General features: G+C 43.0%; 1 long non-coding RNA gene across 1 annotated transcript; it reads left to right on the top strand.

Moving 5' to 3' along the window:
* The first annotated feature begins 6981 nt into the window (after positions 1-6981).
* LOC118501511 lies at positions 6982-13577 on the top strand. Its single transcript, XR_004904135.1, has 2 exons — positions 6982-7016; positions 13507-13577. It is a non-coding gene; the product is annotated as an uncharacterized LOC118501511 (long non-coding RNA).
* The last annotated feature ends 11302 nt before the right edge of the window (positions 13578-24879 follow it).

Here is a 24879-nt window from a genome sequence, read left to right as displayed (position 1 = left end):
AACAAAAATATATTTTCAATATGAAAATTGCAGTTGGAGTTTCAGCCTATTACATGAGTTCAGACATATCTGGTTAACTGGAGGACAGGTCTGACAGATGGCTAACTTGCATTTGGGGCTAACAAATCTTCTAACTAATGTTGTACCTGGGCGTGGGATTCAAGCTGCATTTATTGCTGAGGTTCAGAAATAAGTGGGGATTTCTGGTGAACTGGTGAGTGGTCTGAAAGAAGCCTGCTGTGAGAGGTTGTGTCCTGAGGGAGGAAGGAGCCAAGCATGAAGAGTTTGAAACAATAAAAAGATGTACTTCCCAGAGGGGTTAGAGATAGGAGGACATAACTGTGATGAATTAAATCTGCTGTTAACCTAGATATCCACATTGAAGGAAAAACGGGAAGTTCTGTAACACATCAGACTCAAGAAATGCTGCTTTGGGATCTCTCCTACAGTACCTAACACAAAAGGGAGGGAGTCATTCTCTCTCATTCCTTTCTAGGACATAGCACAGCTCTGCTGCCCTGTGCCTCACTGTTTACAACAGGGTAGTCCAGGGGGATGGCAGTGATGCTCGTCCCTGTCAAGCTGTATTGGAGCAGGTGCAAGGGCTGCTTGGTGGAGTATTCATGGCTACAAGGCAGGAAACTGCTATGTCCAGGTGGAGAGTTGACGAGAGACCATGGTACAGAGGCTATGGTATATACCTACTGGACCATGCAGAGTTTAAGGGAGTGTGATTTTCTTAGGTACACAGCCCATGAGGACTAGCAGAAATATTTGAACTGGAGTAATTGTATGGGCAATTGATCTTCCACAGACTGTGTGAATACCATTCTCTCTGCCATGAACATTCTCTTGGCCACCATGACGGCTTCCTTGCTAATATCATCTTCCATGTAAGTGTAAGCTCTTCCAAGAAGCATTCCTGAACCATTTTAAGTAAGTTAGTTTCACTCCCACTGTGACCAGCTTCAGAGGGAACTCACTGACCTTAGCAAAACCCTTAAGGAGAAAACCAGAAAAACAAAGGGGAGAAAGTAGCAAGACTTCAGAAATTTGGATACAGTGCTGAGTTGCTATTATTGGGTCCTGAGAAGATTTCAGGAAGATAGGAACTGTGAAGAAAGGAAAATGGAATTGGGGATTTTAGCCAGAGGAAGCAAGGCCATAGATGCCACTTAAAAAAAAAACAAGCATATCGGGTCAGGTTAATGATTGGGCATTCTTCCCCACCCCCAACACACACACACACACACACACACACACACACACACCCTGCAAAATAGATGTAAAAATGAGCAACTGGAATATACATTAAAGATAAAACAGAATTTAGGACCAGTGGTTCTCAACCAGGAGGTGCTGCAGAATCACCTGGGATTCTTTCTCAGAGTACACATGCCTGGGGCCCCATGTCAGGGTTACTTCTTTGTCAGGTGGTCTGGAGAATGTGCATTTTGGTTTGGACTCGCCATTGGGAAGGCCCCTCTTCCATTTTCGTTTTTTGCAGCATTAGATTCCTTGAAAAGTTTTTCCCAGTTGGCGTGGACTTAATTTCCCTATCAGCTTAGTTTCTCAGGAAGATGGGTCTCTGTAGGCAAAGCTCAAGCTCTGGTCGGTAAGGGGACAAATTGTTTTCTGAAAGGCCAGCAGGGGGAGCTATAGAACAAGTTTTCCTCTTACCAAGTATTTCCGTGGCTGCAGGTACAGAAAAACAGTCAACATTCCTCTAATGGGTTATATTGTAGTTTGGAACAGATTAAACCGTCGCAGGTGTAGAAAAACAGTCAACTTTTCTCTACGACGTTATAATTTGGTAAAGATTATACCAAGATCCTAATATCCCAGAATTCGACAACTTAGTGTTTCTGGGATTTTAGTCTCACTTTTGCCTCCCTGAGATAAGCATGCGGTCCTTGTTCCCAATGGATAGGAGGACTCTGTCGCCTAGTGCATGCCAGGCGACAGGGACCTCTGTGTTACCTTATGATCCTCTTCCAGGTGGGGCCAAAGACAAGCATAAAATCTGGCTTTAGATTACAAGCAAAAATGGCCAATATATTTCTCTTCAAATTTTTTTCTGATAAGTTGAGTGATTTTTCTGAAGATAATAGTGTTGTTCTTTTAGAGACAGAGAAATGCATTAGTGAAGAGTCTGATGAAAAACCCTTCTGTTTGATCCACACAGGAAACATCTAATTATTCAGAGCAAATAGCACGAGGTTGATTTATGCTAGTTCTGCAAATGGGCCAAATGGGTGATTTATAAGTGAAAAGGAGAACTGGCCATAGAAGGGGAGGAAAAAAATAAAACTCAACCTAGTATTGCAATTGCAAACAGAGATGGAAATTGTTAAAGAAAAAAGATACAAACTCGAATTATGAAAGAAATGTATTGATGACTAGAATCCTTTAAGTTCCTGAGCAAATGGAGTAATAACGTTGATTTTGTACTAATGGCAGAGCTTCAGATTGTTTCCTGGGTAATAGTGAGGAATGATGACCAGAACCAAATGGAATATAAGTGTTATTTTAATCAGAGTCCCTATTCTTCAGATGGAGAATGAAGTAATGTGAATCAGACTAAAAGTAGCTCTAGGGCTATTATTTATTTACAGGGGTGGGCAAAAGTAGGTTTATAGTTTGAGCACTTGAAACACAGAGTTTATTCTTGTGTTATTATTTCCTAATTATTGTGTTATTTTCCATATGAACAACTGTAAACCTACTTTTGCCCATCCTGTATTTACCTATTTATTTACGTAGAGAGGCCTCTGAAATGGCTCCAGCTTGGCTTTTCTGGTTTCTGTGTAGATGAAAGCCAGCCCAGGAGCTCTCAAGGTGTCCTGTCTGAAGGACACACACAGTTTATGGTCTCCAGCTCCCAGCCCAGGTGACTCTGGACACTGATGAACATCTCCTCTTTCTAAGAGATGTGTCCACATCAGGTAAGTGACAGTTCCTTCTCAGGAGATCAGAGCTCTCAGTCATCTGGTGATTTCAAAAGGTTGAAATATTTGCTTCCTGACATGAACTTGGTGGCCATTCCTAACTCTTACGTAATCGGGTTTCAACTGGGATACTTGCCCCTTAAGATATAAGTAAAATTACCTGCAACTCTCTAATAACTGGATCTATGGAAAATGAAAAACCAAAATTTCTGCTAGGACGAACCAACCTGAAGTTGTTTTCCAAGTCTCATCTGAGTCCTTGGCTTTCTACTTCCTCCCGAGTTGTCTGGGTCACCCATGTCAATTGTAAAACAAGGCTGCCTTAGTTTCCACCACAAAAACCCAGTCACACAAGATATAAGTGAAGGTATTCTTCACTGAAGAAGGTTTTGGAGAAGTGATGAAAGATGTCCAGGTGAGAGTTACAGCTCAAAATGTACCTGTCAGTGACACCCATTTTTCCATCCCCTCCCCTCTCCTCCCCCCACGCTCCTCTTCCCTTCTCCTCTGTAGATATCCCAAGGAGGTCCAAAGGCTTTTCCCTTTAATTGCCGAGCTTCTCCCTTAATTTCAGCCCTTTTCCCCTGAGCCTTGGTGGTGGCATTCATGGAGTCCATAGTGGTGGTGGTGGCAGCGTGAGGATTAGTGAAAGTGGATTTTTTCCTAGGTTCTTCTCAAATTATCTTTCAAAAAGGGAAGAGTGCCCTTCAGAAGACAAATTTTGGTACAAGCAATAGGTTAATATTTTGTCAACATCATTATGATGATTTTAACGTAATTTCTAGCATTCTGGAAACAATAGCTGCTCCCATGTACATGAAGGTCCATCAACAACCTTCATCTTGAAGCATAGAAACTGCTGGTTGGAGAAAGGAAGAAAGAAGCAAATATTCTTTTTTTCTAAAGATTTTATTTTTATTTATTTATTTTTAGAGAGGGAAGCGGGGGGGAGAGAGAGAGAGAGAGAAACATTAATGTGCGGTTGCTGGGGGTTATGGCCTGCAACCCACGAATGTACTCTGGCTGGGAATCGAACCTGGGACACTTTGGTTCCCAGCCCGCGCTCAATCCACTGAGCTACGCCAGCCAAGGCTTAAAGAGGCAAATATTCTTTAGTAGGAAAAACATGTACTCCAAAAGTATTGTTATTAAAGCACAAATGGAGATAAAAGATTTAATCAATTCAGATGAGCACATAATCATAATAAAATATTTTATTAGTTTCCTTCTTCTCCCTCTTTCATACCTGCTCCCCAGAGGTAGCCACTTTTGACAATTTCTGCATCTAGCTCCTGTGATGGTTACAGCCATAACTTCCTTGAATGACAGGGATGATTAAGCTCTGAGCATGAGGGTGGGTCATGGGCACTGGAAGGCTTAACTTGAAACAAGTGGGCAGGAAGTCATGTGAGAACCTTTGTAGAAAGGGAAGGGGCCCTTTCACTGTTGGTTGCCTCCTCAGATCCATTGATTTCTTAAACCAACACCATCAGTATCACCTGGGAACTCAGCAGAAATGTAAATTCTCCAGCCCCACTCCAGGACTTACTGAATCAGAACCAATGGGGGTGATACTCAGCAACCAGTGTTTTAATAAATTCTTCAGGCCATTCTGATATGCACCCATTTTGAGACACATTGTTCTAAGGCAACAGGAATCCCATTCTTCTTGCAGGGATTGGTTTAGGGGTGGACATGTGACCCTGTTCTGGCTAATGAGATATGATGGAAGGTTTGTTTTGGAGGCTTCTGGGGGAATTATTGTTCTTAAAAGAGATACATGGAAGAGTGAGGGTCATCCTCAACCCCTCTACTAGACATTGTTGCATCCAGGTGAGATGGAGGAACTGCTACTGACTACTTATGGTCATGGGGTGGGTTGACACACCAAGCAGGGTGGAGCTGAAAAGTGGAAAGATCTAGATGCATAATGATCCTAGAGCCCTGACATGATCCATCTTGGAGTCATCCTGCTGTGGACATCTTGGGGGAATGGGGAGAAGAGGCGATAGGATAATGAACCTACACCACCATTTTTTCCAGTTGTTTGTTCATTCAGTTTCATACCTGCCACCCAAATCCAGAGCCCTTCCAGACCCCTGTTCTGTTGCAGCACTGTGGGCATGTTCTGGGCTGATGTCCGTTCTGCCAATATATCCCTTAGTGTCATCTCACCCGTCCCCTGGCTTCCAGAGAGTCATGAAAACCCTTGGCCTGCTGATCATCCCTTATGCTCTCCATTCCTCCTTGCCTTCTTTATTGTCATTTACAAGGGGCTTGGGGAGGGCCCCTAAGAGAAAAGAGAAAAGAGAAAAGAAAGAGAAAAGAGTATGTTTACTTTGCCATGTGAATCAGAAGGCCCAGGTGTTTGTTTGCTCTTATTGAGAGTTGACACCCATTGTCTCTGTAACCCATTTCTAAAAGAAAAGATGAAGGGCATCGACAAGGAGAGCTGCTCAGTGAGGTCTACCTGGAACACTCATGTAATCTTGTAGGATGTACTTGGATGCTACAGAAATTATTCTTCACTTTTACATGCCGTGGCTTCTCCCAAAATACAGATCCTTCAAGTTAGACAGGTATAGTGAAGTGAGTCAGTGTGGCAGTGGAGGTCAGCAAGGCTCCCAAATTTGCCTTAGGGTGCTTCTACCTTCCCTTCAAGTGTGGGCCAACATGCTTCTCTTCCAGGAAACAACTCAGAACATATGGGATGTGGGTCCGTTTACCTTCATAATTTTACAAAACTGAAGTTTCAGTTGTCCAGCATAAACAGACTGAGAATGTATAAACAGTTTTATTCAAACCCTCAACCACATGAGGCAGTCTTGAGATAGCACTTTCATTGGTGAGAAACCACTATGGGGTCTCTAGGGCCATCTCAAATAGGCATTTGTATTCTACTTTATTGAGGTTTACTTTTTTTAGTATATTTTATTGATTATGCTATTACAGTTGCCCAATTTCCCCCTTTTATTCCCCTCCACCCTGTACCCTTTCATCCCACCAGCATTCCCCACCCCCTCTTAGTTCATGTCCATGGATCAAACATATAAGTTCTTTGGCTTGTACATTTCCTATACTATTCTTATCCTCCCCCTGTCTACTTTGCACCTACTATTTATGCTACTTATTCCCTGTACCTTTTTCCCCATTCTCCCCACTCTTCCTCCCTGCTGATAACCCTCCACATGATTTCCATTTCTGTGAGTCTGTTCCTGTTCTAGTTGTTTGCTTAGTTTGTTTAGGTTTGGTTGTTGATAGTTGTGAATTTGTTGTCATTTTACTGTTCATATTTTTATCTTCTCCTTTTTCTTAGGTAAGTCCTTTTAATGTTTCATATAATAAGGGCTTGGTGATGATGAACTCCTTAACTTGACATTATCTGGGAAGCACTTTATCTGCCCTTCCATTCTAAATGATAACTTTGCTGGATAGATTAATCTTGGATGTAGGTCTTTACCCTTCATAACTTCAAATACTTCTTTCTAGCCCCTTCTTGCCTGCAAGGCTTCTTTTGAGAAATCAGCTGATAGTCTTATGGGCACTCCTTCATAGGTAACTGTCTCCTTTTCTCTTCCTGCTTTTAATTCTCTCATCTTCAATCTTGGGTGATGTAATTATGATGTGCCTTGGTGTGTGTATTCTTGGGACCAACTTCTTTGGGATTCTCTGAGCTTCCCGGACTTCCCGGAAGTCCTTTTCCTTTGCCAGATTGTGGAAGTTCTCCTTCATTATGTTTTCCATTTCTTGCTCTTCCTCTTCTCCTTCTGGCACCCCTATGATTCAGATGATGAAATGTTTCAAGTTGTCTCAGAGGTTCCTAAGCCTCTCCTCATTTTTTTTTTTTAATTCTTGTTTCTTCATTCTGTTCTGGTTGAATGTTTATTTTTTCCTTCTGGTCCAAATCGTTGATTTGAGTCCCAGTTTCCTTCCCATCACTGTTGGTTCCCTATATATTTCCTTTATTTCTCTTTTCATAGCCTTCATTTTTTCCTCTATTTCACGACCATACTCAACCATTTTTGTGAGCATCCTGATTACCAGTTTTTTGAACTGTGCATCTGATAGGTTGGCTATCACTTCATCATTTAGTTGCATTTTTTCCGCAGCTTTGATGTTCTTTTATGTGGGCCATTTTTTTTTTTTTTTTGTCTCAGCATACCTGTTATGTAGTAAGGGGCGGATCCTTAGGTATTCACCAGGGTGGGGCAAACCAGGTCGCTCTGTTGTGATGCTGTATATGGGGGAGGGGTCAGAGAGGGAACAATGCTGCTTGCTCAGCTCTCAGCAGGCTCTCAGTCACTTCCCCTGCTACCCACAAGCAAATTGGGCCTTTCTGGTGCTGATTCCCCGGGTGGGTGGGTTTATGTATGTTCTAGGACCCTGTGGGTCTCTCCAGTGAACTCCCTTGTGAGGCTGGGAGTTTCTCCTGCCACCACAACCACCCCAGGTTTTTTCAGTCAAAGGTTTTGAGGCTTTATTTCCCCACACTGGAACCCTGGGTCACACAGTCTGTCTCACTTCCCAGTTGTTCCTCTTGGTTTATCTGCATGCAAATGTGGGACCACCTGATGCCCCAGTTGCCACCTTGCCATGAATCCTCTACACTCTGGCTGCCTGTCTCCACCCCCCTACCAGTCTTGATGAATGTAGCTTCTTTAGCTTCTTGGTTGTTGGACTTCCATATGGTTTGATTTTCTGTCAGTCCTGGTTGTTTTTTGTTTTTAAATTTATTGTTGTCCTTGTTTTGGGTGTGTGAGGATGCACAGTGTATCTACCTATGCCTTCATCTTGGCTGGAAGTTACTTCATTGAGTTTTCTGATCTAAACTTTCTTCAACGTGATGGGGTTTTGCCACAGCTGATGTTGTAGCCTTCTTCACTCTTTAATCGTAGTCAAACAATACATGGGGGTTCAGAAGGATTTGCTTTATGTGTATTTCCTAATATTTCTCTTATAGTTAACTACATGTTAAGCGATCAGTTATATGTGTCTCTTTTAAAGGGCAACACATGCCCTGGCCAGTGTGGCTTAGTTGGTTGGAGCATCATCTGGTACCCGAAAGGTTGTGAGTTCAATCAATTCCTGGTCAGGGCACATACCTACACTGTGGGTTTGATTTCTTACCCAGGCATGTGTGTGTGGGTTCATGCGCCCCTGTCCTATTGTGTATGATCCCAAGTCCTGGCTTGGTTCCCCATCTGGGTGTCTATGGAAGTAAGGCAAACCAATTGATACCTTTCTCTAAAAAAGCCAATGAAAGAAATAAAATAAAAATAAATAAATAAATAAAGGGTGACACATCACAGAGGCATCACAACCTGACTATTGGTTAGGATATTTAGGCTTTTACTGGCTCTAAAACTGAGTCAATTCACTCCTCTCTTTGTGAGTTTCAGATTGTTCCTCTGCAAAGATGGTGATTAAAGGCAGTCTCTGACAGATTTGTGGTGCTGAGGCCTCATAGGCTTGAGGTATGTAAGAACATCAATGTATAAAAAAACCCCCAGAGGTCTGAACTGTAGGCAAGTGCACTATCACCACCACTGAGAGAGGCAACAACGACTTGACCTTTAGCTTTTCACTTAAAAAGTAGATACATATCACTACAGCTCTTCTTGTCTAAATCTTATTTGTAATGCACTGCAGGAAAGTTTCTGTTTCTTTAAAGTAGGAGTAAAAACCTAAAGGCATGTTTTAAAGCATGCTAAGTGTTGAGATTTTTATGACACCCCCTCCACTTACCCATATGTGATATGACATATTTTATAGTGCTGTACATTTAGTTTCTCTTTCCTAAGCCATTGATTTCATTTTCATAAATGAACTCTGCGTTTTTCTTTGCACTTATATTTCATTGGTTTAAGTCATTGACTTCATCATATAATTAGAATAGTAAGTGCAGCTTGTTTTCCCTTGAGAGGTACCATTCTTTTGGGAACAGATCCAGCTGAGTTAATTCACTTGGTGAGAGTAGAAATGAATGATGTGTTACCAGTCGTGAGTACTCAGCAGACCCTGGCCACCTGTCAAGAAGGTTTACAAAGGACTGTACAGAGTAAAGAAGTTAGTTAAGGGCAGCTCCACCAATGGAGCCTCTTGTGTGCCAATCAAATATGTTCCCTTCAAAGTGCACCTCTAGAGTCTGGCTACCACAGTGTGGTCTGGGGACCAGCAGCACCACGTCATCTGGAACACGCTAGTGTCTCGGACCACACCCCAGGCCTCCTGAATCAGGACCTTCATTTTAACAAGATCTCAGATGACTGAAAAATCACAGGAAAGTCTGCAAACCACTGCTCTAGGTGTACTTTAGGGCCTCTCATTCTTCCCATCGCACACACTCTTCTTTAGTGGGCTCATCGACTTTTGAACTCAGTACAAAATAGGTGGGTCATAAACATGTGATAACCTTGTTCTGAGAAAAATGAGAAATATTGTTTTGTTGGAAATTGCATCCTGAGCCAGCTCATGAGCCACCCAAGAAAATCAGTTTCATAATCTCTATATGCATTTCCGCTTGCTGCTATAATAAATCACCACAAGCTCGGTGGCTTAAAAAAACAGATTGAGTCTTTGGTAATTCTGGAGGTCAAGACTCCAAATTTGTCTCACTGGGTTAAAGTCAAGGTGTCAGCAGGGCTGGTTCCCTCTGAAGTCTCTAAGGGAGAATGTTTCCAATCTCTTCCAGCTTCTAGAGGACACCCACACTGTGTGGCTGGTGCACCCCTTTCTCACATCACCCTAATCTGTGCTCTGTCCTCACAGCAGTCTCCCTTCGCCTCCCTCCTACTGGGCCCCAAGTGATTACACTGGGCCCACCTAGATAATCCAGGGTAGTGTTTTCATCTCAAGACCCTTGACTTCATCACAGCTGCAAAGTCCCTTTACCATACAAAGTAACACATTTTCAGGTCCCAGGGATAAGAGTGTGGACATCTTTGGGGAGTCATTCTCACAACAACCTTGTCAGATGTTGTTTTAAGGAAATTTGGCATTATTATCATTACTATTTAACAATATCTGCTGTGTCTCAGGTGCTTTACATACATGAAACCTAATCCTCACAAGAAAAACCCATGGCAGATATTATCCTGCCCTTGTGGATGAGAAAGCTGAGGTTCAAAAATCACAGGGACTGGCACCCTGACCCTCATGCCAGGGTAACTGAGTACCTCTTTGTACCTGGCTCAGATCATCAACATAATCACCTGATTAATTCCCAAACTAGTGGAGCACAAGTGATGTCAGAGAGTCCAGGGTTGTCCAGTTACCCATTAAGACCACTGTCTAAAGTGCAGGCTTATTTTGAGAAAGAACTTTTAAACATTATGCAAAGACAAATGTGATGGTTTTGCTAGACCAAAGCCCCAGCAACTTCCTGTGCACTACCAGCTGACTGATCAGGACTCATTTCTAGAAATCACACACCCAGACTGGGATGGTTCCCATCTTTAGAAATCACAGAAGTCAGACATAAATGCTGTGATCCTTCTGACAAGGTGCCATAATAAACAGTGGCTCAGACTTTTGGTGGGGCAGAGGAATGAAGTTGGGACAGAACAGAGATTGCAGGCATGAAAACATTTCCAACAGGCTTTTATAGAAATAGCTCCTATATTTGCTGTGGAAGCTTTGCAATGGGCAGAGATGAAATTCCCCTCAATTATGTGGCTATAATCACTTTGTTGCTGAAATCATCCAAAAAGGCAACTCATTTGTGCATAGGACCACAGTCTGATCTCAGCATTTCCACACCTCCCAGACTCAAATGTCTCTCAGCAAGGTAGGCAAAATCTGTGTAGTTAAAAAACTTGCAGGCTATTTTCTGATATACTCTCTACCCCAGATGTTTTGGAATATTTGAAGGTGACTCTAATAAACTTCGTTGCTTGACCAGTATTATCTTTCAAAACTGAAATATGTTCTGTTAATCCAATTGGCTCACAGATGTGATTGGATGTGAAACACTTAAGACACCCCAGACTCCAAGGCCCTATTACAACCTCATTCTTTTTTCCAGCCCTGTGAATCTGGAACCACGTAGAAAACTTCTTGGGGATAACTTTAATATATCAACTGTACATTAGCATTGGAAACAGCTATGTTTCCAATGAAAATGTGTACAATTTTTAATTACCCTGGCTACTTAAAATTTTACAGAGGGTTTTTTTTTGAATAACACAAAACAGACTCTGTTATGAAACTGGACCAACCCCATCTCTCCTTTTTGTCATCAGAACTAACAAGCAGAAATTAATTCCTTGTTTTATTTTGAATTTTATACTTTATTTTCTGACTAAGGTTTGCAACAACTCATGGACAAAACTATATATTTCTGATCTGACCTTTAAGCATATTTCCTCTCTGGTCCTTGCATTCATTTGCTAATCTGTAAAATGGGATGAATAATATCTGCCCTATTTATATACAGGATTATGATGAAAATCACGAGGGGAAAATGGATTTACATTGGGTATGAAAGCCCAGTGCTGTCCTTGCCAATTGTGGAGTTAGTTTAAGGTGAAGTCACACACATATATTAACTCTTCCTTTCCTCTAGCAGTTTGGCTGTTCTACATGTAATTACCCAATGTGAACCTTGGGTTTCTTATCACCAGCCAAATCAGCTGTCACTTCCTTTTCTGGCAGTGCCCTGCTGAGTGCCTTGTGGTCTCAGGAGAGTAGATGCTGGCTGGTGGAGCAGTCCAGTCTTGGCTTAAAAATACATTTCTTGGACTGTTGGATTGGATTTCCTCTCAGTAAAACCCCAGGTAGACAGAATATTACAATTTTGCCTTTTTGTCCCTTGGATCCTTTTCCCTTCTCTGGATGTCTCTACCACCACCCACGACACCACCACTTCCTTGCCCCCAATATGTCCAAGCCCATAAAATTGGGCGTGTCATTGTTTGCACATGTGCCGGGCTGCAGAGCAGGCCAGAACAGGCTCTTGAAACCACATCACTGGTTTGTGGTCCAGAATTAGTCACCACCCCCAGTATCTCAGCACTGCAGTGCTTTGTGGACAGATAGCTCCCTTCCTCACTCCTCTCTCTGCCCCTCCCCAACTGTCTCCAGTCGGCTTTGCAGCTTGATAGACCTTAGAAACAAGAACGGCAGGACCCTCCTGTTTCCCAAGTTGGAGCCAATATAGCATATTTTCACTTGTTAGCTGTTAGCTTACTTTCTTATTAAGTCACATGAAATGGAGCTTGGAGGGTTCTTCAGGACACATTACTTCACCCAAAGGAAGTTATTTTCTTCTCTAACATTTTTTAAGGAATTGCTACATGCCAGGCACCCACTTGAGTGTTCTTGACATATTATCTTACCTGATCTTCTTTTTTAAAAAAAGTACACTTTATCTTTTATGCTATTACAGTTGTTCCATTTTTTTTCTCCCCTTTACTCCCCTCCACCCTTCACTACCCCTCCCACCAGCATTCCCCACCCCCTTAGTTCATGTCGATGGGTTGTACTTATAAGTTCTTTGGCTTCTACGTTTTCTATACTATTCTTAACCACCCCCCTGTCTACTTTGTACCTGTCATTTATGCTTCTTATTCCCTGTACCTTTTCCCCATTCACCCCCCTCTTCCTCCCTGCTGATAACCTTCCATGTGATCTCCATTTCTGTGAATCTGTACCTGTTCTAGTTGTTTGTTTAGTTTGTTTTTGTTTTTATGTTCAGTTGTTGATAGTTGTGAGTTTGTTGTCACTTTACTGTTCATATTTTTTATCATTTTCTTTTTCTTAAGTAAAAACATTTACTTAACATTAATATAAAGACATTTAACATTTAAAATGTCTTTAACATTTTATATAACAAAGACTTGGTGATGATGAACTCCTTTAACTTGACATTATCTGGGAAGCACTTTATCTGCCCCTCTGTTCTAAATGATAGCTTTGCTGGGTAGAGTAATCTTGGATGTAGGTCTTTACCGTTCATGACTTGGAATACTTCTTTCCAGTCCCTTCTTGCCTGCAAGGCTTTCTTTTGAGAAATCAGCTGATAGTCTTGGGTACTCCTTCATAGGTAACTGTCTCATTTTCTCTTCCTGCTTTTAAGACTCTCTCCTTATCTTCAATCTTGGGTAATGTAATTATGATGTGCCTTGGTGTGTGTGTTCTTGGGACCAACTTCTTTGGGACTTTCTGAGTTTCCTGGACTTCCTGGAAGTCCATTTCCTTTGCCAGATTGGAGAAGTTCTTCATAATTTTCTCAAATAAGTTTTTAGTTTCTTGCTCTTCCTCTTCTCCTTCTGGCACCCCTATGATTCAGATGTTGGAATGTTTCAAGTTGTCCCAGAGGTTCCTAAGCTTCTCCTCATTTTTTTGAATTCTTGTCTCTTCATTCTGTTCTGGTTGAATGTTTTTTCTTCCTTCTGGTCCAAATCATTGATTTGAGTCCCAGTTTCCTTCCCGTCACTGTTGGTTCCCTGTATATTTCCTTTATTTCCCTTTTCACAGCCTTCACTTTTTCCTCTATTTTGTGACCATACTCAATCATTTTTGTGAGCATCCTGATTGCCAGGTTTTTGAACTGTGATAGGTTAGCTATCACTTCATCATTTAGTTGTATTTTTTTCCCACAGCTTTGATCTGTTCTTTTATGTGGGCCATTTTTTTTTTTGTCTCAGTATACCTGTTAAGTAGGAAGGGGTGGATCCTTAGGTATTCATCAGGGCAGGGCAACCCATGTCAGTGTATTGTGGCACTACATGTTGGGGAGGGGCCAGAGAGGGAACAATGCTGTTTGCTCTGGGCTTGTCCCACTTCCAGTCACTTCCCCCATTACCCAGAATCAAATTGGGCCCTTCTGGTGCTGATTTCCAGGTGGGGGGCTTGTGTATGCTCTAGGACCCTGTGGATCTCTCCAGAAAATTCTCCTGTGAGGCTAGGAGTTTCTCCTGCTGCCACAACCATCCCAGGTTTTTACAGTCAGAGGTTTTGAGGCTTTATTTCCCCACACTGGAACCCTGGGTCACACAGTCTGTCTCACTTCCCAGTTGTTCCTCTTGGTTTATCTGCATGCAAATGTGGGACCACCTGATGCCTCAGCTGCCACCTTGCCATGAATCCTCTACACTCTGGCTGCCTGTCTCCACCCCCCTACCAGTCTTGATGAATGTAGCTTCTTGGTTGTTGGACTTACATACAGTTTGATTTTTGTGGTTGTTTTTCTTGTTTTTAAATTTGTTGTTGTCCTTCTTTTTTTTGTGAGAGGAGGCAAAATGTATCTATCTACACCTCCATCTTGGCCGAAGTTATCTCATCTGATTTCTCATCAGTATTATAACATAAATATAATAATTACTCTAATTTTGCATATGAGAAAGGTAAAGCTTAGAGATGTTAATCAACATACCCATGGTCAGCCTAGGAAGCAGGATTCAAACCCAGGGAGTTGGTTCAAAGACCACTGATCCCTATAGTGGTTCTCACCACCAGCTCATGCTCCTGAACTCCCAGACCCTTCCACATCACTGTGGGCACGTGAGTACTCAAGAAGGGCTGTATACAGCACTGTACAAAGGACTTGGGGCAAACACAAGCTAGTCTACCTGGTGTAGATGCCTCCTAGGCAGGTGGTCAACAGGCACCCTATTGCTCCACTCTCCAACCTGGGGAGAGGGGAGCTTGACCTGGGGCTCAGCTGGATTCATATCAGCCTGTGTTCCAACAGAAAGGCCCTACCACCTCTTTGTTCTCTCTTTCTATGGGGTGAATGTGACAATGGCTGTGTTTTACACTTGAACTGGCTATTCCAGTGCTCACTTAGATTCATTGACTGTGGTTGCTAAGGAGTGTAGAAGAACCAGAAAATTCAATGATGCTGAGTCCATTGGGAGGCAGTGGTCATAAATGGAGTTCCTATAGTCAGAGGTATTTTATAATCTAATAGTCCATGGCCATCCACTTAGGAGAGGTAGAATTCATGCCCTGAGAATGTATTCAAGGAAGTGAAGCCCTCCATTCAGGATCAAAGGACCTGTAAAGTTAGCCTGCTAGGTGTGGCCTACACTAGACACTGAATGTAAACTCAGGGGGTCGAATCCTGTTCCCTTAGCTGTCTCACAGTGCAGCTCTATGTCCAAGATTCCTTGTTGGCTTTCCCAGTCCTTGGGGACAGTTGCATCCCTGTGCTGGGTCTGAGCAGGGATCCCTTAAGCTTCTGTGGTGTGCTGTGGGTATACTATAATGGCTGCCGTATCCGAAGGCTCCCTGGGGTTTTTCATTCCAAAAGCTTTTCTCAGAATTGGTCCCTTCTGTGCAACACACTGCATGGATGTGGCTGAGAGGAGGGGGGCCACAGATACCCATTCTGCCTGTGGCTCCAACCTGTACCAGTGACAGGACCAGTATAGGGAGCCTATCTGCATGGAATGACAAATGTAGCCCAGCCCTTTGAAAAGTTGATAGGCGTGTGTCGGCACACAGGATGCCAAACCCATGGATTGGCTTTCCTGTGAGAAATCAGGCCTGCATATACCTAGGCTGCTTTGAGTCTTGCTCTTGCTAAAACTCCCTCACCCTGATTTGAAGCAGCAAATGTTTATTGCATGTCTTTAGAATAACTTCCTGAAGTCTGTGCTAATTCCCAAGGACTGAAGTGTAATCAGGCCTATTACTCTTATTGTTCTCTTGCATTTGCAACATTTTTTCCTTGTTAATCTGTAAGAAGTAATCAGTAACATCCTCTCCTTTGTTATCTGTAAAAGGTAATCACCTAAAGCAAACCTCAGCATAATGAATGAAAACCTTTGATGTATGCTATTAGAAAGCCAATAAAAGCCTGTTAAGGCAAGGGTCGAGGTGCTCTCCCCTTGAGAGAGTGGCCGTGCTGTCCTTTTTTCTCCACAGGACTTCAGTCGTCTATGTGAATTTGTTTTGTCTCATCCACAACACCGTGGACACTGATGGCCAGAGTCCACATCAGACCAGTGTTTTCTCTGGCAGAGTGTGCTGATATGGGATGAATGTTACCCAACTGGACATGTAGAAGGGGTCGACGAGGTCCTCCAGGTGGAAGATATTTTTCCAACCCAAAGGGTGATAGCAAGTCAGAGGAGAGTCATAACCAGGGTGACCACAATGTCTGTGGGTCAGCACAACCCCTGAGAGCATGGGTCACTGGCCCTAAGAAGGGTTGGTGGTCTGGTGGCTACATGGTCATCCCTCAGGAACCCTGTGTGTGAATTACCCATATGGGGGTATAGGCTGCTGCCTTCAATCTTTTGATACCTCTCATGATCATGAAGAACTAGGGGGAGAATGGGACCAAAGACACTTCCCCGGGAGAAGTTACTGTGTAGATGTACTTGGGGCCTTCTGGGGTAAGAAAACTAGGCTCCCTAAGGCCCATACGACAAAAATCTCTAGATGGAATCATTATGAAGGTGAATAAGGCCAATGACAGACAGTAGAGAGGTAATGCACAACCTTTTGTCATAGAACGAGGTGGCCGATGCAGAGGGGTGGGCACACCTGCCTTGATCTTGCACTGGACTCACAGTGAATAAGTTTACATACCTATATGTAGTAACAACTTCCCAGAGACTCCAGATGCCACACTGAACACCCCTGCTGGGACTCCAGACACCACCTGGGTTCAGCCTGACCTGTCATCATGGACTATAAGATTTTGGCAGGATGGGGACAGTTGCCAGGTTCCACCTAGGAAAGAATTAGGAGAGAAAAGGCAGAGGAAGCCCAGAAAGGGAAAAGTGGGTGCTCCAGATCTGCCATGAGCACCCTTCACCTAAGGCAGGGTGGCTAGCAGCATTGTTGTTAAAGGAGAAATGGAGAAGTTTCTAATTCTTAAGCCTGCAAATGGTACTGAAAGCCTAAAAGGGTAAGCCAGACTCAGCAGAGCCTTCAGAGAACCCCAACTTGTTTTTAAGGCCAGGAGAACAAACCTGCACTTAAGAGAGCCACTGTGGCTGCTTGGCCAAGGTGAGGGAAGAAGGTGGTCAACCAGAGGGAGGGGTGTTTTGCTGGCTGAACAGGTTCTGGGCAGCCTGCCCAGGTCTGTAGACCCATTGTGGGACTAACTGTGAAAAAAATGCTCATGGACTCCCCTGAAACCTGAAGGGGCCTTTGGAAAACTAGGAATAGGCTATATTTATTGGGAACCTCCTTGTGGTGGTTTGTAATAGTTGAGACAGTGTAAGGACAGCAGATAAAAACCTAGAGCAGTTATGAGAAGGAGAGGGACCATCAGAGCATGGTCAAGGGGGGAGAAGGGCAACAAGGGTTCCCTTCTTGCTCTAGGGCTCCCTCTAGGGATCAGTGAACAAGCTCCTACTCCCCATTGAGTTCCCAGGACTTGGAGGAGAAAGGAAAGGGCACTGAATCTTGGCATCTTGACAATTTCAATTCACCTCTGCCAAGGTCTCAGACCCTTTGGGATCTGGTGTGAACTGAGTGCTTGGGAAATTCTGAGATGGAGGGACTCTCCAAGGGGAAGATCATGAGGCCCAGGCTGTCTGTTCTGGGGAGGCTCCCAGATCCTTGAGAGTGGAAGCATGAGGGATGGGAGCAGTTATCCAGCTAACCACTTGCTTACCTGGCCTGCTGGCCTATTTTTCTTGCAAGTTGCTCTGACCTGTCCTAGGGGTTAGTGCTCACAGCTGCAGGACTATTTAAAAAGTAGTTTTAAGAGGGCTGAGGTATCATTGGCAAATATGTTTTCCCATACAGTTGGTTCTCTTTTTATTTTGATACTGTTTTCCTTAGCTGTGCAAAAGCTTTTAATTTTGATGAGGTCCCATTTGTTTATTCTTTCCTTTATGTCCCTTGCTCTAGGAGACAAGTCAGTAAAAAAGTTTCTGCGTGAAATATCTGAGATTTTCCTACCTACGTTCTCTTCTAGGACTTTAATGGTGTCACGCTTTATATTTAAGTCTTTTATCCACCTTGAATCTATTTTTGTATAAGGTGTAAGTTGGTGCTCGAGTTTCATTTTTTTGCACGTAGCTGTCCAGTTCTCCCAACACCATTTGTTGAAGAGGCTATTTTTATTCCATTTTATGTTGCTGCTTCCTTTGTCAAATATTAATTGACCGTAGAGGCTTGGGTTTATTTCTGGGCTCTCTGTTCTGTTCCATTGGTCCATGTGCCTGTTTTTATGCCAGTACCAGGCTGTTTTGATTACAGTGGCCTTGTAGTATAGTTTAGATGTTCATAGCAGCACAATTTACAATAGCTAGGTGCTGGAAGCAACCTAGATGCCCATCAGTAAATGAATGGATCAAAAAACTATGGTACATTTACACAATGGAATTCTATGCAGCAGAAAGAAGGAAGGAGCTCATACCCTTTGCAACAGCATGGATGGAGCTGGAAAGCATTATGCTAAGTGAAACAAGCCAGGCAGTGAAAGACAAATACCACATGATATCACCTTTAACAGGAATCTAAACAACAAAACAAAACAAAACAAAAAACTAGCAAAATATAACCAAAGACACTGAGATAGGGGATAGTCTGACAGTGGCCAGAGGGGAGAGAAGAGGGAATTTCAGGGGGGAATGGGTAGGGATTACAGGAACAAATTTGGAGGGCACATGGACAAAAACTAGGGGTGGGGGGTAATGGGGGGAAGGGGGAGGGTTGGGTGGAGGGGCTGGAACGGGAGTAGGGGGGAGAAAACTGTACTTGAACAATGATTGAAATAAAAAAAAAAAAGAGGGCTTAAGGAAGGGGAGAGGGAGGAGACAGGCCCTTTCACTGCCTACAGGCAGTCAGTCTGGGATGGACACAAATTGGACACACAGGTGTGTCCTGGTGATTTTACTAACATTCTTTCTGGTCCCGAAGGTCACCTACAATGGCAAGATAGAGACTCCCAGAGCTTATTGCTCTAAAGAGATGAATAAATGCAGCTCATTTTGGAAGGAGAGAAAGAGCTCAGTTGGTTGAAGATGGACATGTCTGACACTGGGAAGTTGGAAGGGTGGGTTACATAATCTTCCTCTTCTTACTCCAGATACAGCAGAGCTGTGCTCCTGATAGATGAGCCTCTGGGGTCAGTGGACAGAACTTGAACTAAGCAGGACCATCTGATGAGTGACCTGAGCTCTGTGTGGCCAAAAAAGCCTGGCTTCACCTCTTCCAGTGAGAAAGGTTGAAACCGCCTGGACTCAACTTCTCACTGAACTTGGACCCCCAACTCTCCAGGTGTTAGAGAGCTAATATTTTCCCCAACTCCCATAAACACTTGCCCTGTAATTCAGACCTCTTAACATCTGAGCCTATAATATTCATTTCTCCTGGGCAAAACCTCTCTCATACTAGCCCCACAAAAAGGAGAACAACCATGGGCAGTCACCCCAGCTGGAGGTTGCCTCACAATGCATAACCTGTGCAAGATGCTGAGAGAATGGGGGCCCCGGGCACTGGGGACTCTTTAGGTCATTACTGATTGCATCTGCTGATGTTCTTCCTGAGCCACTTTGGGGAACCAAAAAATGCAAGGTCAAAGAAATGTCTTTTTAAATAATCTAAAAATGCCCATCCAATTGACCTCAGCCCTGAACACCAGACCCACATCAAAGTGCCCTCTGGACCATCTCCACTCTGGTGTTTACGGGGCATCTTTAGCTCACTATGTGCCGACCTCCATCCCCTCTCCCCAGCCCACTCCTTTCCAGTCTTTCCCAACTCAGCAAGTGACAATCCACTATTCCAGTTTCTCAGGCCTTGGTTTCTCTCACAGCTCTCATCCAATCTGTTAACAGAGTTGAAAGGATTAGACCAGGATTTCAGCAATTCTCACCAACTCACTGACTACCACCAGAGCCTGTGTTGGTATTGCTTTTGTAAAGTTTAGAAGAACATCCTCCTCATGATTAATGTGTACTTTGGAGGGATGTGGCTCCACATTAGGCCCTGGCTGGATTCCAGCCTCTCTCCAACCCTCTTGGGGCCTGTGCAGTGATCAAAGGTACAACCATGGGTGGTGGTGTGCTGGCTAGTCCACGCTGGTGCAGTCCCACTGTCCTCTCTCATGTGCCCTGTTACATGGGAGGCCTCTGAAGTCTCTGCTCCTGCCCTTGCCCTCCCCCACCTTTCATATTATTCTCCTCCTTTTGTTTCTTCCCTGCCTGCTTTAGCTGGGACCTCTCATCTCATCTCCTCTGGTGTTTGACATGGTTGCCATAGTGATCATTTAAAAGTACAGTTAAGTGAAGTCACTCCACTGCTCAAAACCTCACTCCAAGCAAAAGCTAAAGTCCTGGACGAGTCCTAGAAAGCCCTATACACTTCCCCCACTAGCATCAAATCTGTCCCCAACAACCTCCTTCTTCCCTTTGATCCAGGCATATGGCCTCTTTGCTGTCTTTGATCGTACTTGGCTTGCTCCCACCTCCCATGGGGCTCCTGTACTCCCTCTCCCTTCTGCTGGAAGGTTCTTCTGCAGATATTTACCTGGCTCATTGCTTGCTTTCTCTAGGTCTTTTCTCAAATGTTGTACTGTCCAGCTATTTAGAACTGCAGCCACCCCTCCTGGATCCTAGAACTTCTTCCCCTTCCCATAGCACTTTAACTTTTCTCCACAGCACTCACTACCATTGAACATATACTTATTTTACTTACTTATTGTGTTTATGCCTGTCTTTTCTCACCAGAATAATCCTCAGAAAAGCAGGATTTTTTTTCTTTCTCACCTTTGGCTATATTCCCAGTTCCTAGAACAGTGCCTGGTACATAATAAGTGAATGATGTATTCAGTAATTTTTGAGTGAATGAGTGGCAGGAAGAAGAGTAGGCATCTTACCTTGAACCATATGAAGTTATTGTTTTTACAGGTCAAAAGCAGTCAAGTATCAGCAACTTCATGTGGTTCAAGCTAAAATAATGTAATCTAAAACAGTAGCCCAAAGGAGTTATTATGTGGGGGACATTTTCCTCTGGTTTGTTCTGATTCTGTTTTGCTTACAATTCTTTGGCAACAAATTTCTCATTGAAATAGACATTTCTCTCCCTAATCCCATGATCCTTGGAACAGAATTCCTCCAGGCAGAGCCTAGGCAGCAACTATACCAGTCTTGACAAGCAGGATCTAGATACTGTTGGCAGGGCTACAGGGTAGGTAGAAAATGTAGAGGCTAATAGACTATCAAATTGTGACCAGCCATCAGAACCAACATCAGAGACCTCAGCAGAGGTGAGATTAGTAATTAGGTGGGGCATGACGACCTCACTGCACCAGCCCTGGAGGAAGGTGGCACTGAACCAAGACTCCTGACCAAGTCCCCTGAACTTAAGCAGAGTGTTCAGAAGGCAAAAGTCTCTTCCTCTGTCAGGTTGTTCAGTTTGTTTGTTCATTCCTGTTTTCACCATATAGCCAAGGGAAAGGGAATAAAACCTTGAACTTGTGCTTTTTAAATTCAACTTTCTTAAAGACATAGATTATTAAAGTAAATATGAAAAAGATCTTTCTTTTGGTGTCTCCAAATACCATATTCCAGGACACACATATGGGGGAATCTGGGAATTGGGGTTTCTTTTAGGGATGATAAAAATATTCTAAAATTGATCATGTTAATGGTTGTACAACTCTGAATAAACTAAATATCAATCAATTGTATGCTTTAGAAGGGTGGATTTTATGGCATGTATAAATTATATCTCAATAAAGCAAAACCAGTGAGATGAGTAACAAACATGAGAAATTGTCTCAAAATGCAAAGAACAGTAACACAGGTGATGAAGTGAAAGTAGGAGGTGACAAAGTGGAGGGCTAGCATGCAGATAACTGTAGTTTCTGAAGGAGATGCTGGGGTGAGTGGAATGAAAGCCACAAATAAAGACATAAGAACACCTACTTTGCAGATTCCCTACAAAATCACTGACTCATAGATACCCTAGACATATCTGACCCCTACAAATGACCAGTAAGCATATTAAAAAATAACATCAGTTTTACTATTTGATAAAGAACTGTTTGCTTGAATAACTGGCAATGATTTAAAAAAAAACAATGCCAACCTTAATGAGGCCATGTGGCAATCAGGACCTTAGATCTCACCCTGATGGGACATAAACTGGTAGAACCTTCCAGAGGATAGTTTGGAAATACATATCAAGTCTTAACATTTCTTGATCCACTTTCCCACATTTCTGCCTCTAAAAATTCACCTGGGGGTGGAGAGGGGAAGAATAAGCTGATCTAGATATGTACAAGAATATTGTGAAAATTTATAGACATCTCAAATGCTCAATGATACAGAGGTTTGTTGAATATATTTATTTGGCTCTCACCATAAAATTAAAAACAATAAGGTTATTAATTATGATGTTTCAGAAAATGCTTCATGACAGATCTGCTTTTTGTCAATGAAACATAACAGCTTAAAATATAACACACATTATATTTTATTTTAAAATACATACATATAAGATCTAATGCATAGTATGGTGACTATATTTAATAATATGGTACTGTGTACTTATGTAGTTGCCAAGAGTCAAGTAGATTTGAAGCATTTTCTCACACACAAGAAAAGTGTAACTTAACTATGAGGTGATGAGTATATTAATTATCTGGGTCTTAGTAATCATTCTACATTGTATATGTATATCGAATTGTCATGTATGCTTTAAACATATACAATTACACTTGCCAATTATTCCTTAATAAAGTTAAAAAATGAATATGTACACACATCTGTCAAAATGTATCCAGCCATGTGCTATGAAAAAGAGACATTTATTGAATAAGATACAAGAAACATTGTATGTAGGACAATGATGCCTCAGTCCCCTTCAAAGTAGGCACCTTGGGACCTCACACAGTTCTCCCAGTTGCTATCACTTGCCTTATTGTACTTTCCTGAATCTCATCGATAGCCTAAAATTTCTTCCCTTTCAAAGGTGATTTTAGTTTTGGGAAAAGACAGTGAAGTCACAGGGCACCAAATCTGGGCTGTAGGGGGCTCAGTTACCTTGGTGATTTGATGTTTTACAAAAACTCTTCATGAGACTTATTGCATGAGCAGGGGTGTTGTTGTGACGAAGCTGCCAATCACCAGTAGTCCATATCTGCAGCTTTCTGAATCATCCAAATAGTTTCCATGGGGAAATGTTCAAGCTTAATGCAAAATCTGATGCACATTCATTGCTCTACTCTCTCAGTCATTTTCAATGTGATGGCCACACAGTACACATGCTCACTCAGGAGTGTCTACCACCCCCACTGATTAGTACAGTGAAGTTGTCATTGTTCACGCATGTGCATTCTGGTCCACTCTCCCTGGCTGCCAGATTACATTGATGTCATGCAAAAGGGTCTCATTATAGTAATAATGTCTGGACTTTTTCTAGACAGACCTCATATACTACATATACACATAAACAGAAAGAGTAGGAGAGATGAAGATTGGGAATGGGAAAATTTTTCATTACACATTAAATGGTAACAGTAATTTTTATTTTCCTTATCTTCATTTAAAAGTTTCATAGACTTCTCAAATGGTAAAAATAACAATAAAAGAGATGTTTAGAAAATTTTCCAATGGATGTCACCTCAGGGTGGAGTCCAATCTCTTAGCCAGTGCCTGAGGCCTTGGCCAAGTGACCCCTGCCTTCCCTGCTGCCCCCTCCTCCAAGCTTACCCTGCAGCCACACATCATTCCAGGTACTTTCCTACTTGAATTCATTATTTTAGCAGCTCTCTGCAGTTTCATCTGCCCAGAACCTCCTTCTCCCACACTCCCACCTTGCTTCCTGCCTGACTGCTCTTTCCTGGGCCACCTTTCCCAGGAAACCATCCTGGGCCACCCAAGTAGAGCTCACTGTTTCCTGCTCTCACCCTACACTATGTGCGTGCACTATCTTCATACCTCGAATACCACTGCTGTTATGTTTACACTTCTCTGTTATGAGTCATTTGAAGATTAGGTTCTTAATCATCCTTGTTTACTCAGCATCCAGCTCAGTCCTGGATAAATGTTTATGGAGTGAATGAGTGAATGAATAAATGAGTCCCTCTACTGAGCTCTAGGCTCACATACCTGCGGAACAGCTGTACTCAAGTGCCCCTTAGGTCTCTAAACACAACATTCCCCAGACTGAGCGCGCGGCATCTTCTCCCTGGGGAACCTCGACAACACTCCCGGCTTCACATTAGTTAGTATCCCTCCATCTGTGCATTCCCCACCTCTGTGACTGGAGCCTTTGACCCTTTGTGACTGGTGCCAGACTGTTGGCATCTCTTTTTCCTCCCATAGAAACTCACTGGGGCTCTCAATTCCATCAGTGGAATGGCTCTTGAGTTGTTTTGCCTTCTTTCCCTTCACACTGCTGCTGACGACCTCCCTCCCTCACGCTCCGCTCACCTGGAAATCTGCTGCAGCCTCACCATCCTGACCCCAATAAAAACTCCTTATAGCTTCCATTTCCTCCAGGGTGAAGTCAAAACTCCTTACCAAGGCTTGCCAGAGATCCTGTCTCTGTCCAGCCCTGTCTGTCTCTTCAGCTTCATCTCTTCTCCATCCCACCCCTTTCATCCTTTCATGAACAACCTGATGAGTCCTTTTCTGACTCTAGCATGCTGTTTGCTTTGTCTGGAAGCCCTTTTCCAACACTTCTGCTCCCATAACTCATTCATTAAGTCTTAATTTAAAACACATTTCCTCTAGGAAGCCTTCCCCTTATCCCCCAAGTCCCAATAAGGCCCCTCTGATATAAACTTCCATAGGTCCCTACACTTCCCCCAACATAACCCTTCTCATGCTGCATTTAATTGTCTTCCCTCTCAATAGAGACTGTAAGTTGAATGGGAGCAGAAACCAGATTGTTTTTTCATGAACATTCCTCCCATGTCCAGCAAATTCAATGGTCAGCATTTGATAAGCAAATGAGTGAATTTTTGCTTTTGCTACTGTAGGTGCTGATTCAGACTTTGAGATCAGACAAG

This window comes from Phyllostomus discolor, chromosome 6 (assembly GCF_004126475.2).
Source record: "Phyllostomus discolor isolate MPI-MPIP mPhyDis1 chromosome 6, mPhyDis1.pri.v3, whole genome shotgun sequence".
Classification (NCBI taxonomy): Eukaryota; Metazoa; Chordata; class Mammalia; order Chiroptera; family Phyllostomidae; genus Phyllostomus; species Phyllostomus discolor.
Note: the sequence above shows the minus strand (reverse complement) of the source record. Positions and strands in the feature narration are given on the sequence as shown.